Source organism: Mercenaria mercenaria, unplaced genomic scaffold (genome assembly GCF_021730395.1).
Source record: "Mercenaria mercenaria strain notata unplaced genomic scaffold, MADL_Memer_1 contig_1061, whole genome shotgun sequence".
Taxonomy (NCBI): Eukaryota; Metazoa; Mollusca; class Bivalvia; order Venerida; family Veneridae; genus Mercenaria; species Mercenaria mercenaria.
In genome coordinates, this window is record NW_026459033.1 from 18,207 (window position 1) to 30,572 (window position 12,366).

The following is a 12,366-nucleotide window of genomic DNA, read 5'->3' on the forward strand; positions in this document are numbered from 1 at the left end:
TTCAAAATGAGGAATTGGCACAGGAGGGCTTTGTAATATTTTATGATAACTGAAACAAGTTCCGAAAGTTTAACCAATAACTCAAGTTGGTTATAAACTGCGATAACTTGAAACAGTTACACCCCTGACAGATATATCTAAAACCGATGGTGTCTACATGAAGTTTGTAGTTTTAGTTACAATGCCTATTCTACACAGTGATCTCCCTTACCTACTTCTGAAGTTGAAATGAAGCAATTCCTGCATGCAGTTTGATATTGATAATTCTTAAAAAGACTGCCCAAAAATTTAGGGCAGATCAGTATACCGGAAACAAACATTTTTTTACGCCTAACTGAAAATTTTAGGAAAGTATTAAATATATCTATTAGCATAACTTACCCTGGGGACAGAATCCCACAACCGCTGCTAAACAGAGGCGAATCCCCCTGTGACGAATGTCCACACAACTGCCTTTTACAAGAGCATAATTAGTTGATTTTAGATTGGGACAACAAGTTGTCATACGAAACACCAATAAACAGTTGCAACCCAGTGCACACAGGCCTGGAAACAAAAAACATATACCATGGATAAATATAGTGATACTGTTGATAGGGTACCAGTCTCTCATCTAAGATGATATTCTAAATAATTAACAGAAACTTGGAGTAACCGCATACTAAAATAAAGTTTGAACTCCAACATGGAATTGGTTGTTTAGGAGCACATACTTCTGACATTTTCAGCTGTACACGGAATACTAGTTTACTTTGACCTTGACTTCAAGCATCTTAGACACAAATGAAAACAAGCAAAGCCGGCAAATTGATATACTGAACTTCACTTGTAGATAAACATTCATGGAAGGTTTGCGTGGGGGCAGTGGATGGGGAAGGGGCTGTTGACCGGGAGAGGGTACAAAACTTCACATCCATCTTACTAATAAAAACTTTTAATAAGTAATAGTTATAGTATGTGTGAGAGTGTGTTACCAGGATATATTAGAGCTAGGGGTACATTGAGGGTATTTTTCTCTGCACATATCGTCGAGGCCGGTAGGCCGAGACAGATATGTGAAGAGAAAAATAACGAGATGTACCCCTAGCTCTGATATATCCTGGTAACACACGAGCACTACATATTATAACTGTTTTATCGCATAGTTTATCATTAAAATTTATATATCATTTTCATTTAAATTTGTTTATTATTATTTTTACTATTTTGATTCCCTTTCTGCGCCTCGCTGACTGAAACACTAAAACTTCTGTTTTAGAAAATGTGTTCCCCAGATAAAGTACCACAAATTTCTGCATTGGTTTTAAATCTCTGCATTTCATTGGCCAGACATATTGTAAAACTTGTTGTTTTGTTTGTAAAAAAAATCAAAGAAAAAGAAACATTTGAGAAATCTCAGAATTTCATATATTTCATGTATTTCTGAATTTGGCAATAACTATCAATTTTTTGAAATATTCTAGTTTATTTATTCTTTTACTTTATAAATGTAGGTGTTTGTGACAATTCTTTCTCTGTGAACTATAAATTGGAGCTAAAATCATCTTTTCTTTGAAAGGAAAAAATTATACTCCCTTGATAGGACCTCAATAGAGAAAAAGTGTTCCGATATATATCGGAACAGTTTTACTGTGCTGATATATATCGGAACACTTTTTTTCTTATGAAACTCCATAGAGATTTCCGTGTTGATATATATCGCAACAGTTTTGTAAGATATCAGCACAGTTTTGTAGTAATAATGTGTGTTACTATGTATAACATGCTGCAAAGATCAAAGGAAAATTGCCGCACTATGCGATAATAATAAAAAAAACAGTGGGGATATAGGAGCGAGGTAGGGAAAAGATACAACTAGGCTTTGAATGTTGATAATTTTTTTTAGGGGTGTGGGGTGGGGGTGGGGGGGGGGAGTTTAACGTCTTTTTCAACAACTTTTCAGTCATATAAACGACAGAGGGCACAATGTCAATCTTTATAGCGCTGCTTCACTGGAATATCGATGCCGTAGACATGTGGCATGACACCCCACCCAGTCACATTTATAGTAACACTGACACCGGGCTGACAAGACCTAGCACTATCCTCTTAATGCTGAGAGCCAAGCAAGGAAGCTACTAGTACCATATTTTAGTCTTTGGTATGACGTTGGGATCGAACCAACGACCTCCCGCACTCGAGGCTGCCACTAGGCTACCGAGTGGGGGGAGGGGGGGAAGGGAGTTATGACCAGAGTGGTGGGGATGACCTGGTGTGGGCACAAAACTTCATACATTTATGATAAATGTTCATGGAAAAAAAGAAAGATGTTTAATGAAATTCTACTAATTTTGCTAGTTTCTTATGTATCAATTTGAAATATGTGGAATTTAAAACAATTATAGGGCAATAACTCTGAAGTTATAAAACAGATCTTGATGAACTTGTGTAGACATTACAACATTATGGAGATCTTAATTCAGTTTAAGTTTCACAGTTCTGGGTCAAATATGTTACAAATTAATATCATGCCCGAATCCAGCCAATTTTCTCAGAAGGGGTCCAGCCGAACTCTCAAACTAACAAATATGTGTCTTTACACGCTAATTAAACAATCTGATGTGACTTTTGTACATGGCTAGACGATTGTCAATAAGTTTTTGTTGAACAGGCTAAAATAGAAAAATAGCCGACCAGCTAGGGGGTCCGGGGCATGCATGCCCCACTGGAAGATTTTGAAATTCATGCAGTGCTTCATTTCCTGCATTCTACGGCATATTAAGAGCATTAATAAGAACACCTTTTCCACTGCAATTTTATACAATATATTCCATATTTTCATGCTGTTATGAGATCATCAGTTGAATTTGGGAAAAATAATAAAATTAAGTTTTCTTAAATGTAAAGTTCTTTGTTTTTTTGAGATAATTAACCTAAATACAACCACATATACTTTGAATGCGGTCCTAATGTTGTCTTTTCGCAAAACCATTTTATTTCTTTCCAAAGCAACAGATAATTGCAATCAGAATGAATTGGGTATTATCCCATCATTCTGGTTTTAATTACCCTAGTCAAAAAATCAATGGAATTCCAGTGGAATGCTACATAAATTCCACTGGAATCTGCTATGTTACTGGAATACCAGTGGAATTACCAAATATACCACTGGAACTGGAATTTGAAATACCAGTAGAGGTGGAACTCCACTGGAATTTGAATTTGAAATACCAGTACAAGCAGAGGTGGAACTCCACTGGAATTTGAATTTGAAATACCAGTACAGGTGGAATTCCACTGGAATTTGAATTTGGAATACCAGTACGAGTGGAATTCCACTCAACTGAATTTCATGATTTGTGAATAAAATATAGCACCAGTTTTGGCGGAAAAATGATGGTTTTTATATAGTTTGAAATTCTGGACCAGATTTATGTGAATAGCATGGTATCAGCTACAGTAAGTGTCTTATATATGTTGAAAACAAAAGTAGTTTAAATCAATTATAAAATGTGATATTTTTTCTGTTTCTTTTATTCATATAATTCTAGTCAGATGCAGTCATATTTTTGTCATTGGTTTTCATGACTTATATTCTTATACATTTAAATATTTTGATCAGTTCTTGATTTCCATGCTTCTTACTTTGTCAAAATATGTGTTTTTGTGCCCCCACTATGAGTGGTGGGGGCATATAATTTTTAGTCTAGTGTCGTCCATGCCTCTGTACGTCCATCAGTTTGTGTGTATGTGTGTAGGAAAAAAAAAAGTGACGCGCCTAGCTCAAAAAGTATTTAATAAAAATTGATGAAATATTGCATAAGTCTTTAACATGATATGAACGTGTGCACCTCCTATTTTTCGTCTGTCTCTGCTCCCTATTTCTAGAGTTATGGCCCCTGAAATAGTCAAAAAAGCACATTTTCACCTTGTGGCGCACCAAGCTCAAAAAGTATTTGATATAAATTGATGAGTCTAAATTATTATGATATGACCTTGTGCACCTCCTATTTCTATTTTCCAGCTGGCAATGCACCCCTCTCCCAAATTCCAGAGTTATGGCCCCTGAAATAGTGAAAAATGCACATTTTCATCTTGTGATGATGCACCTACCTCAAAAAGAATTTCATATAGATTAATGAAACCTTGCATGAGTCTAAAACATGACATGAACTTCCGGGCACCTCCTACGTTTCGCGGCCATCGCCTATTTCTAGAGCTATGGCCCCTAAAATAGTGACAAAATGCACATTTTCACCTAGTGACTCATCACCTGGCTTATAATGTATTTGATATAAATTGATAAAAACTAGCATGAGTCTTTATCATGATGTAAACTTGCACATCTCCTATTTTACACATGATGATGACACCAACATCCAATTAAAAGCAACATTGAAAGATATATATTTACCTAACGCAAGGATTTAAGTCACATGATAAATGAATATCCACTGACAGACAGGGCCATCTGTCAGAATCGTCATCTGTCCAGTGTCCCTTGAATGCCCGCCAGTTGCAGTGGGAAAAATGCTGTCCATGCAGTGCATTTTTTACCACTGAATTTCATTAGATATCATTAGTACCATTTATATTCATTGATTTACCATTGATTTTCATTAGATATCATTAAAGTACCATTTTTTTCATTGACCATTGAAATACCATTTATTTTCCATTAGAATTCTTCCAGGTGAGAGTTGTGGATGTAATTTAACTAGAACAAAAAGGATTTCCACTGCCTTTAGGGGTGGGGGTCATCAGCATTTCACTGGTATTGAGATGATATTCTGCTTGTATACAGATGGAATTCCACTGGAAACTTGATGGAATTCTACTGGAGTCTTGATGGTATACTACTGGTATTTTAAGTGGAATTCCACTGGAAACCTGATGGAATTCTACTGGAATCTTGATGGTATACCACTAGTATTTCAAATGGAATTCCATTGGAAACTTGATGGAATTCAACTGGAATCTTGATGGTATACCACTGGTATTCTAAGTGGAATTCCACAGGTATTCTGGTAGAATTCCACAGGTATTCTGGTGGAATTCCACTGGTATTCTGGTGGAATTCCACTGGTATTTTTCAATGGTATTTTGGTGGGATTCCACTGGTATTCCAAATGAATTCCACTGGAAAATAATCGGTATTCCAGTGGAATACCAACACTATTCCGTTGAAAAATACCAGTGGAACAGAGATGGAATTCCAGTTGATGTTCCAGTGGTATTCCAGATGTTCATTTTCACTAGGGTGGGTATTGCCTAAAGTCAGTAAAGGGAATTCAAACACATATTACCGTTTTGTTGTTCACTTTTATTGGGTCAGTTCATTTAACTCAGCTTTAATCAGCAGCCATCATGCTCAATTGATTTTCCATTCACTCCTTTTTTGACATCATTGTCGGACTGTGTAATTTTTTTTAAAGAATTATTGTTTACTGCACATAAACACAGTAGTTTAGTCCATTAGGATCACCCTCTATTTCATTTACAGGTGATTAACTTACACAAATACAAATATTATCATTGAATATAGTATAACATACTTCTCCCCATTTGAGACCAACAGGAAACAAGAGGGCCATGAAGGCCCTGTATCGCTCACCTGACCTATTGACCTAAAGATCATCAAGATTAACATTCTGACCAAGTTTCATTAAGATATGGTCATAAATGTGGCCTCTAAAGTGTAAACTAGCTTTTCCTTTGATTTGACCTGGTGACCTAGTTTTTGACCCCACATGACCCAGATTCAAACTGGACCTTGAGATCATCAAGATATCCATTCTAACCAAGTTTCATGAAGATACAGTCATAAATGTAGCCTCTACAGTGTTAACAAAACTTTCCTTTGATTTGACTCGGTGACCTAGTTTTTCAACCCACCTGACCCAGATCTGAACATAACCTATAGATCATCAAGATTAACATTCTGACCAAGTTTCATTATGATATGGTCATAAATGTGGCCTCTACAGTGTAAACTTGCTTTTCCTTTGATTTGACCTGGTGACCTAGTTTTTGATCCTACATAACCCAGATTCAAATTGGACCTTGAGATCATCAAGATTACCATTCTGACCAAGTTTCATGAAGATACAGTCATAAATGTGGCCTCTAGACTGTTAACAAGCTTTTCCTTTGATTTGACCAGGTGACCCAGTTTTTGACCCGACATGACCCAGGTTCGAACTTGACCTAAAGATCATCAAGATTAACATTCTGACTAAGTTTCATGAAGATACAGTCATAAATGTGGCCTCTACAGTGTTAACAAGCTTTTCCTTTGATTTGACCTAGTGACCTAATTTTTGACCCCACCTGACCCAGATTTGAATTTGACCTATAGAGCCTCAAGATTATTATTCTGACCCAGTTTCATTAAGATACGGATATAAATGAGCCCTCTACAATGTAAACTAGCTTTTCCTTTGATTTGACCTGGTGACACAGTTTTTGATCCTACATGACCCAGATTCAAACTGGATCTTGAGATCATCAAGATTAACATTCTGACCAAGTTTCATGAAGATACATCATAAATGTGGCCTTTACAGTGTTAACAAGCTTTTCCTTTAATTTGACCTAGTAACCTAGTTTTTGACCCAAGATGACCCAATATCAAACTCGTCCAAGACTTTATTGAGGGTAACATTCTGACCAAGTTTCATTAAGATTGGGCCAAAATTGTGACCTCTAGAGTGTTAACAAGCTTTTCCTTTGATTTGACCTGGTGACCTAGTTTTTGACCCCAGATAACCCAGATTTATATTTGACCTAAAGATCATCAACATTAACATTCTGACCAGGTTTCATTAAGATATGGTCATAAATGTGGCCTCTACAGTGTAAACTAGCTTTTCCTTTTATTTGACCTGGTGACCTAGTTTTTGATCCTACATGACCCAGATTCAAAGTGGACCTTAAGATCATCAATATTAACATTCTGACCAAGTTTCATGAAGATACATCATAAATTCGGCCTCTACAGTGTTAACAAGCTTTTCCTTTGATTTGACCAGGTGAACTAGTTTTTGACCCAAGATGACCCAATATCAAACTCATCCAAGAATTTATTGAGGATAACACTCTGATCAAGTTTCATTAAGATTGGGCCAAAATTGTGACCTCTAGAGTGTTAACAAGCTTTTCCTTTGATTTGAATTGGTGACCTAGTTTTTGACCCTAGATGACCCAATATTGAACTCATCTAAGATCTTATTAAGGGTAACATTTTCACCAAGTTTCATTAAGATTGGGCCAAATATATGACCTCTAGAGTGTTAACAAGCTCTTCCTTTGACTTGACCTGGTGACCTAGTTTTTGACCCCAGATGACCCAATATAGAACTCGTCCAAGATTTTATTAAGGGTAACATTCTGACCAAGTTTCATTAAGATTCGGCCAAAATTGTGACCTCTAGATTGTTAACAAGCTTTCCATTTGATTTGATCTGGTGACCTAGATTTTGACCCCAGATGACCCAATATCGAATTTGTTCAAGATTTTATTGAGGGTAACATTCTGACCAAGTTTCATTAAGATTGCGCCAAAAATGTGACCTCTAGAGTGTTAACAGTCAAATTGTTGATGACGGACGGACGGACGACGGACACAGGGTGATCACTAAAGCTCACCTTTGAGCGCTTCGTGCTCAGGTGAGCTAAAAAGGGACAGAATTCCACATATGATAAATATAGGTGATCTACAATTGAACTTAGAAGTCAATAGGTGGAATCAATCATTTTTCATATGCATTTCAATAAAGGAAGTTACAGTGACCTTTACATTGACCAATTGACCCTGACCTAAAATGAGTGTCATGGTACCTACATATAAAGTCTGGTGACAATAGGCAGAAACATTCACAAACCCACTAAAAGGCCGTACAAGAAAAATTCATTCTTACCTTTGACCTTTGATCTCTATGTGTGAACTTGACCTTAAATCTAGAGACCTTGTTCTTGCACATGACACTCTGTCTTATGTTGGTGAAATTTTTGCCAAGTTACAAAAAGTCCCTCCATGTATGAAGAAGAAATACTCCAGACAAAGTTGTCATTCTTTCATCTGATCTTCAAGTGTGACACTGACCTTTGACCTAGGGACCTGGTTATTGCGCAAGACACTCCTTATGAGGGTAAACATTTGTGACAAATTACATGAAAATCCCTTCATGAATGAAAAAAGGCTCCGGACAATGTCTGTAGACGTCGCCCACCAGCCCATCAAGGGCCTTCCCATCTTTCAGATGGGCGTACAATTAGACTGACTAAACAAAGGATGAGAGTGTGTCAAACTGGAATGCATCTTATAAGAGAGCAGACAATTTGGTCCAATGGTAAAACTGTTTGACAACGAAGCCTGGTGTCTCGAGTTTGAGGGCCTACACTCCAACTAAACTTAAGAACCTTTGGATAAAAGTCACATGTATGTGTGCTTTACACCTGGCGCACTAATGCGAGAGGCTTCTGGATATGGAGTGTCTTCTGAATCATGCACTGTCCTCCAATTTTAAATTACTAACAGTCTTTTGGAGGAGTTGCTCATCAAGTGCTACGAAGCTAGCATATACACATATGTAATAAATCACTGATTTCTTAAATCGAGCGCTCGTGACGTTTTATCTCATGCGCAAATTTGCCACACAATATCTTATGTCATACGCACGACATCTTATTTCAAGCCCACAACTGCTTATATCTATATATATTAAGACCCTTTGTGTGTATTTAGTTCATCAGTTATGAAGATAATTTAAGGATCCCGCCTATTTAGAGATTATTTAAGTAATCCTGCAAGTACAAGGTCATCCTATCTTCAAAATTAAACAAACAAGATTTATGACATTCGCTCGAGATAATTTGTGCTGTGCTCAAGGTAAGATGTTATGCACACAAAATTTATAATTTAATCTTAAAAAAATAAATGCAGGTCCAAAACATACCACGTATGATCCAGATAAAATGATGCCCCATAAATATAATTATGTGAATTTTTTGTTTATTTTACTTCCCGTTTCTCTTAAAAGGGAAATCTTGATAACAGTTCAACATTTTTATTCACAGATTAAAACCTGGTGGACTTATTCTGCACCCATTTACAAACAAGATTTGCTTAATGACAGAGCCTAAGAAACAAACTTACATGCAAAACTGTCACCAAAGTTAATGAGCATAATTTTGACAAAAAAAAAGCTGTCTAGTTATATGTCACTTGTCCATCCCATGAGGGGAAGTTTGAAAGCATTCGGCCTATAATCTAGTAGGTATTGAAAAGTCTGCATTAATACATGTACATACATTAATACATGTACATACAAGCCCGCCCGCTTAGCTCAGTAGGTAAGAGCGTTGGTCTACGGATTGCGGGGTCGCGAGTTCGATCCTCGGGCGAGGCGTATGTTCTCCGTGACTATTTGATAAACGACATTATGTCTGAAATCATTAGTCCTCCACCTCTGATAATTCATGTGGGGAAGTTGGCAGTTACTTGCGGAGAACAGGTTTGTACTGGTACAGAATCCAGGAACACTGATTAGGTTAACTGCCCGCCGTTACATGACTGAAATACTGTTGAAAAACGGCGTTAAACCCAAAACAAACAAAACAAACAAACAAACATGTACATACATGTATGCAACTTAACTTTTACCTGAAATTTGAAGTCAACAAGAGCTCCCCCAAACGAGGCACTATATATATCAGTTATAAATATCAATGGAGGAGGAGAAAAAGCATATTTAAAGATTTTTTTCGTGGGGTATAGAAAGTGGTGGGAGGGGAGCAGTAGCAGGGTAGGGGAGTGTGCACAATTGTGGTTATATGAGACAAGATAAGAAGAGGCACAAATGTGAGTAAGCTGCTCAACTGAGGCCGACTTTGACCTAATTAGATCTTGCTTTTGACAACGTACCATTTTTTTTTAAATTTATCTTTTTTTGAATTATAAATTAAAAAGACTTTTTAAACGTATTTCTATTTTTAGCTCGACTATTCGAAGAATAGTCTAGCTATTCTACTCACCCTGGCGTCGGCGTCGGCGTCACACCTTGGTTAAGTTTTTGCATGCAAGTACATACAGCCATCAGTTAAAGGCATATAGCTTTGAAACTTATTTTTTCTTTTTCTAGGTCAATTACCAACCTCTCTGGGTCAAGTCCCATAACTCTGACATGTATTTTGAGCAAATTATGCCCCCTTTTGGACTTTTGGTTAAAGTTTTACATGCAAGTTACTATCTCCAAAACTAATGCAGATATTGATTTGAAACTTCAAATGTGTCTTCGGGGTTATAAAACTAGTTGATAGCAGCAAGTCCCATAACTCTGACCTTCATTTTGGCCAAATTATGCCCCCTTTTGGACTTAGAAAATTCTGGTTAAAGTTTTGCGTGCAAGTACATACAGCTATTTCTAAAAGGCATATAGATTTGAAACTTATTTTTTCTTTTTCTAGATCAATTACCAACCTCACTGGGTCAAGTCCCATAACTCTGACATGTATTTTGAGCAAATTATGCCCCCTTTTAGACTTAGAAAATTTTGGTTAATGTTTTACATGCAAGTTATTATCTCCAGAACTAATGCAGATATTGATTTGAAACTTCACATGTGTCTTCGGGGTTATAAAACTAGTTGATAGCAGCAAGTCCCATAACTCTGACCTTCATTTTGGCCAAATTATGCCCCCTTTTGGACTTAGAAAATTCTGGTTAAAGTTTTGCGTGCAAGTACATACAGCTATTTCTAAAAGGCATATAGATTTGTAACTTATTTTTTCTTTTTCTAGATCAATTACTATCCTCACTGGATCAAGTCCCATAACGCTTACATGTATTTTGAGCAAATTATTTCCCTTTTTGGACTTAGAAAATCCTGGTTAAAGTTTTGCGTGCAAGTACATACGGCAATTACTAAAAGGCATATAGATTTGAAACTTATTTTTTCTTTTTCTAGATCAATTACCAACCTCACTGGGTCAAGTCCCATAACTCTGGCATGTATTTTGGGAAAATTATGCCCCCTTTTGGACTTTGAAAATTCTGGTTAAAGTTTTACATGCGAGTTTCTATCTCCAAAACTAATGCAGATATTGAATTGAAACTTCACATGTGCCTTCGGGGTTATAAAACTAGTTGATAGCAGCAAGTCCCATAACTGATATGCATTTTGGTCAAATTATGCCCCCTTTTGAACTTAAAACTCTTTTGATATTTAACCTTTTTGGGTAATATTTTCCTGCTTCTGTGACAATATTTCGAATAGTCGAGCTTGGCTGTCTTACGGACAGCTCTTGTTAGGTCTAGCTGCCACTAAAAGGGACAAAGTGCCAAAATTTGAACAAACTTGGGGGAGGATCATATAATTATGCTACATTATTACCAAGTTTGATGAAGATCCTTCAAGCAGTTCATGATAAGAATTCATTTAAAGGATTTTCTATTTTAGCTAAAGCGGGCCCCTTAAAGGGGCAAAGTGTCCCCATTTATACAAACCGGTGGAGATGACCTTAAAATGATGCTTCAGACCAAGTTTGATGTCAAGATCCATCAAGCAGTTCATGAAAAGCAGTCGTTTCAAGGTATTTCTATTTTAAGTCCTTCTAACCCCTAAAAGGAGCTAAGTGCTCCCATTTCAACAAACTTGAGAAAGGACCTTATAACGATACTACAGACTAAGTTTGATGAAGATCCATCAATCAGTTCATGAGAAAAAGTAGTTTTTTTCCGTTTTTAGCTCTAGCAGCCCCTTAAAGGGATAAAATGCCCCCATTTATACAAACCTTCAGAGATGACCTTAAAATGATGCTTCAGACTAAGTTTGATGAAGATCCATCATGCAGTTCATGAAAAGCAGTTGTTTCAAGGTATTTCTATTTTAAGTCCTTACAGCCTCTAAAAGGGTCTAAGTGCCCCCTTTTGGGTCTAAGTGCCCCCTTTTCAACAAAATTGAGAAAGGACCTTATAACGATATTACAGACTAAGTTTGATGAAGATCCATCAATCAGTTCATGAGAAGAAGTTTTTTTTTCTATTTTTAGCTCTAGCAGCCCCTTAAAGGGATAAAATGAACAATCTTTGGAGAGAGCCATATAAAGATGCAACAGCTAAAGTTTGATGAAAATCGATTAAGCAATTCATGAGTTCTAAGAAGTCATTTAAAGGATTTTCTACTTTAAGCCGTAGCGATCCCTAAAAAGGGCCATTAGTGTCCCCATTTGAACAAAATTGTGAGAGGACATTATAATGGTGCTACAGACTAAGTTTGATGAAGTTCCATCTAGTCGTTCATGAGAAGAAGTGATTACTTTTTTTCTTTTTTCAGCTCTAGCGACCCCTTATCGGGGCCAAGAGCCCCCATCTAAATAAGTTTGGGA

General features: G+C 36.7%; 1 protein-coding gene across 1 annotated transcript in view; it reads right to left on the reverse strand.

The window, feature by feature from the left end:
* Positions 1-387: 387 nt before the first annotated feature.
* Positions 388-12,366, reverse strand: part of LOC128551407 (uncharacterized) — a 39,685-nt gene continuing 27,706 nt past the window's right edge. The window contains exon 5 of the mRNA XM_053532257.1: positions 388-546. The gene's annotated coding sequence lies outside the window, so the exon portion shown is untranslated. The remainder of the gene's footprint in view (positions 547-12,366) is intronic.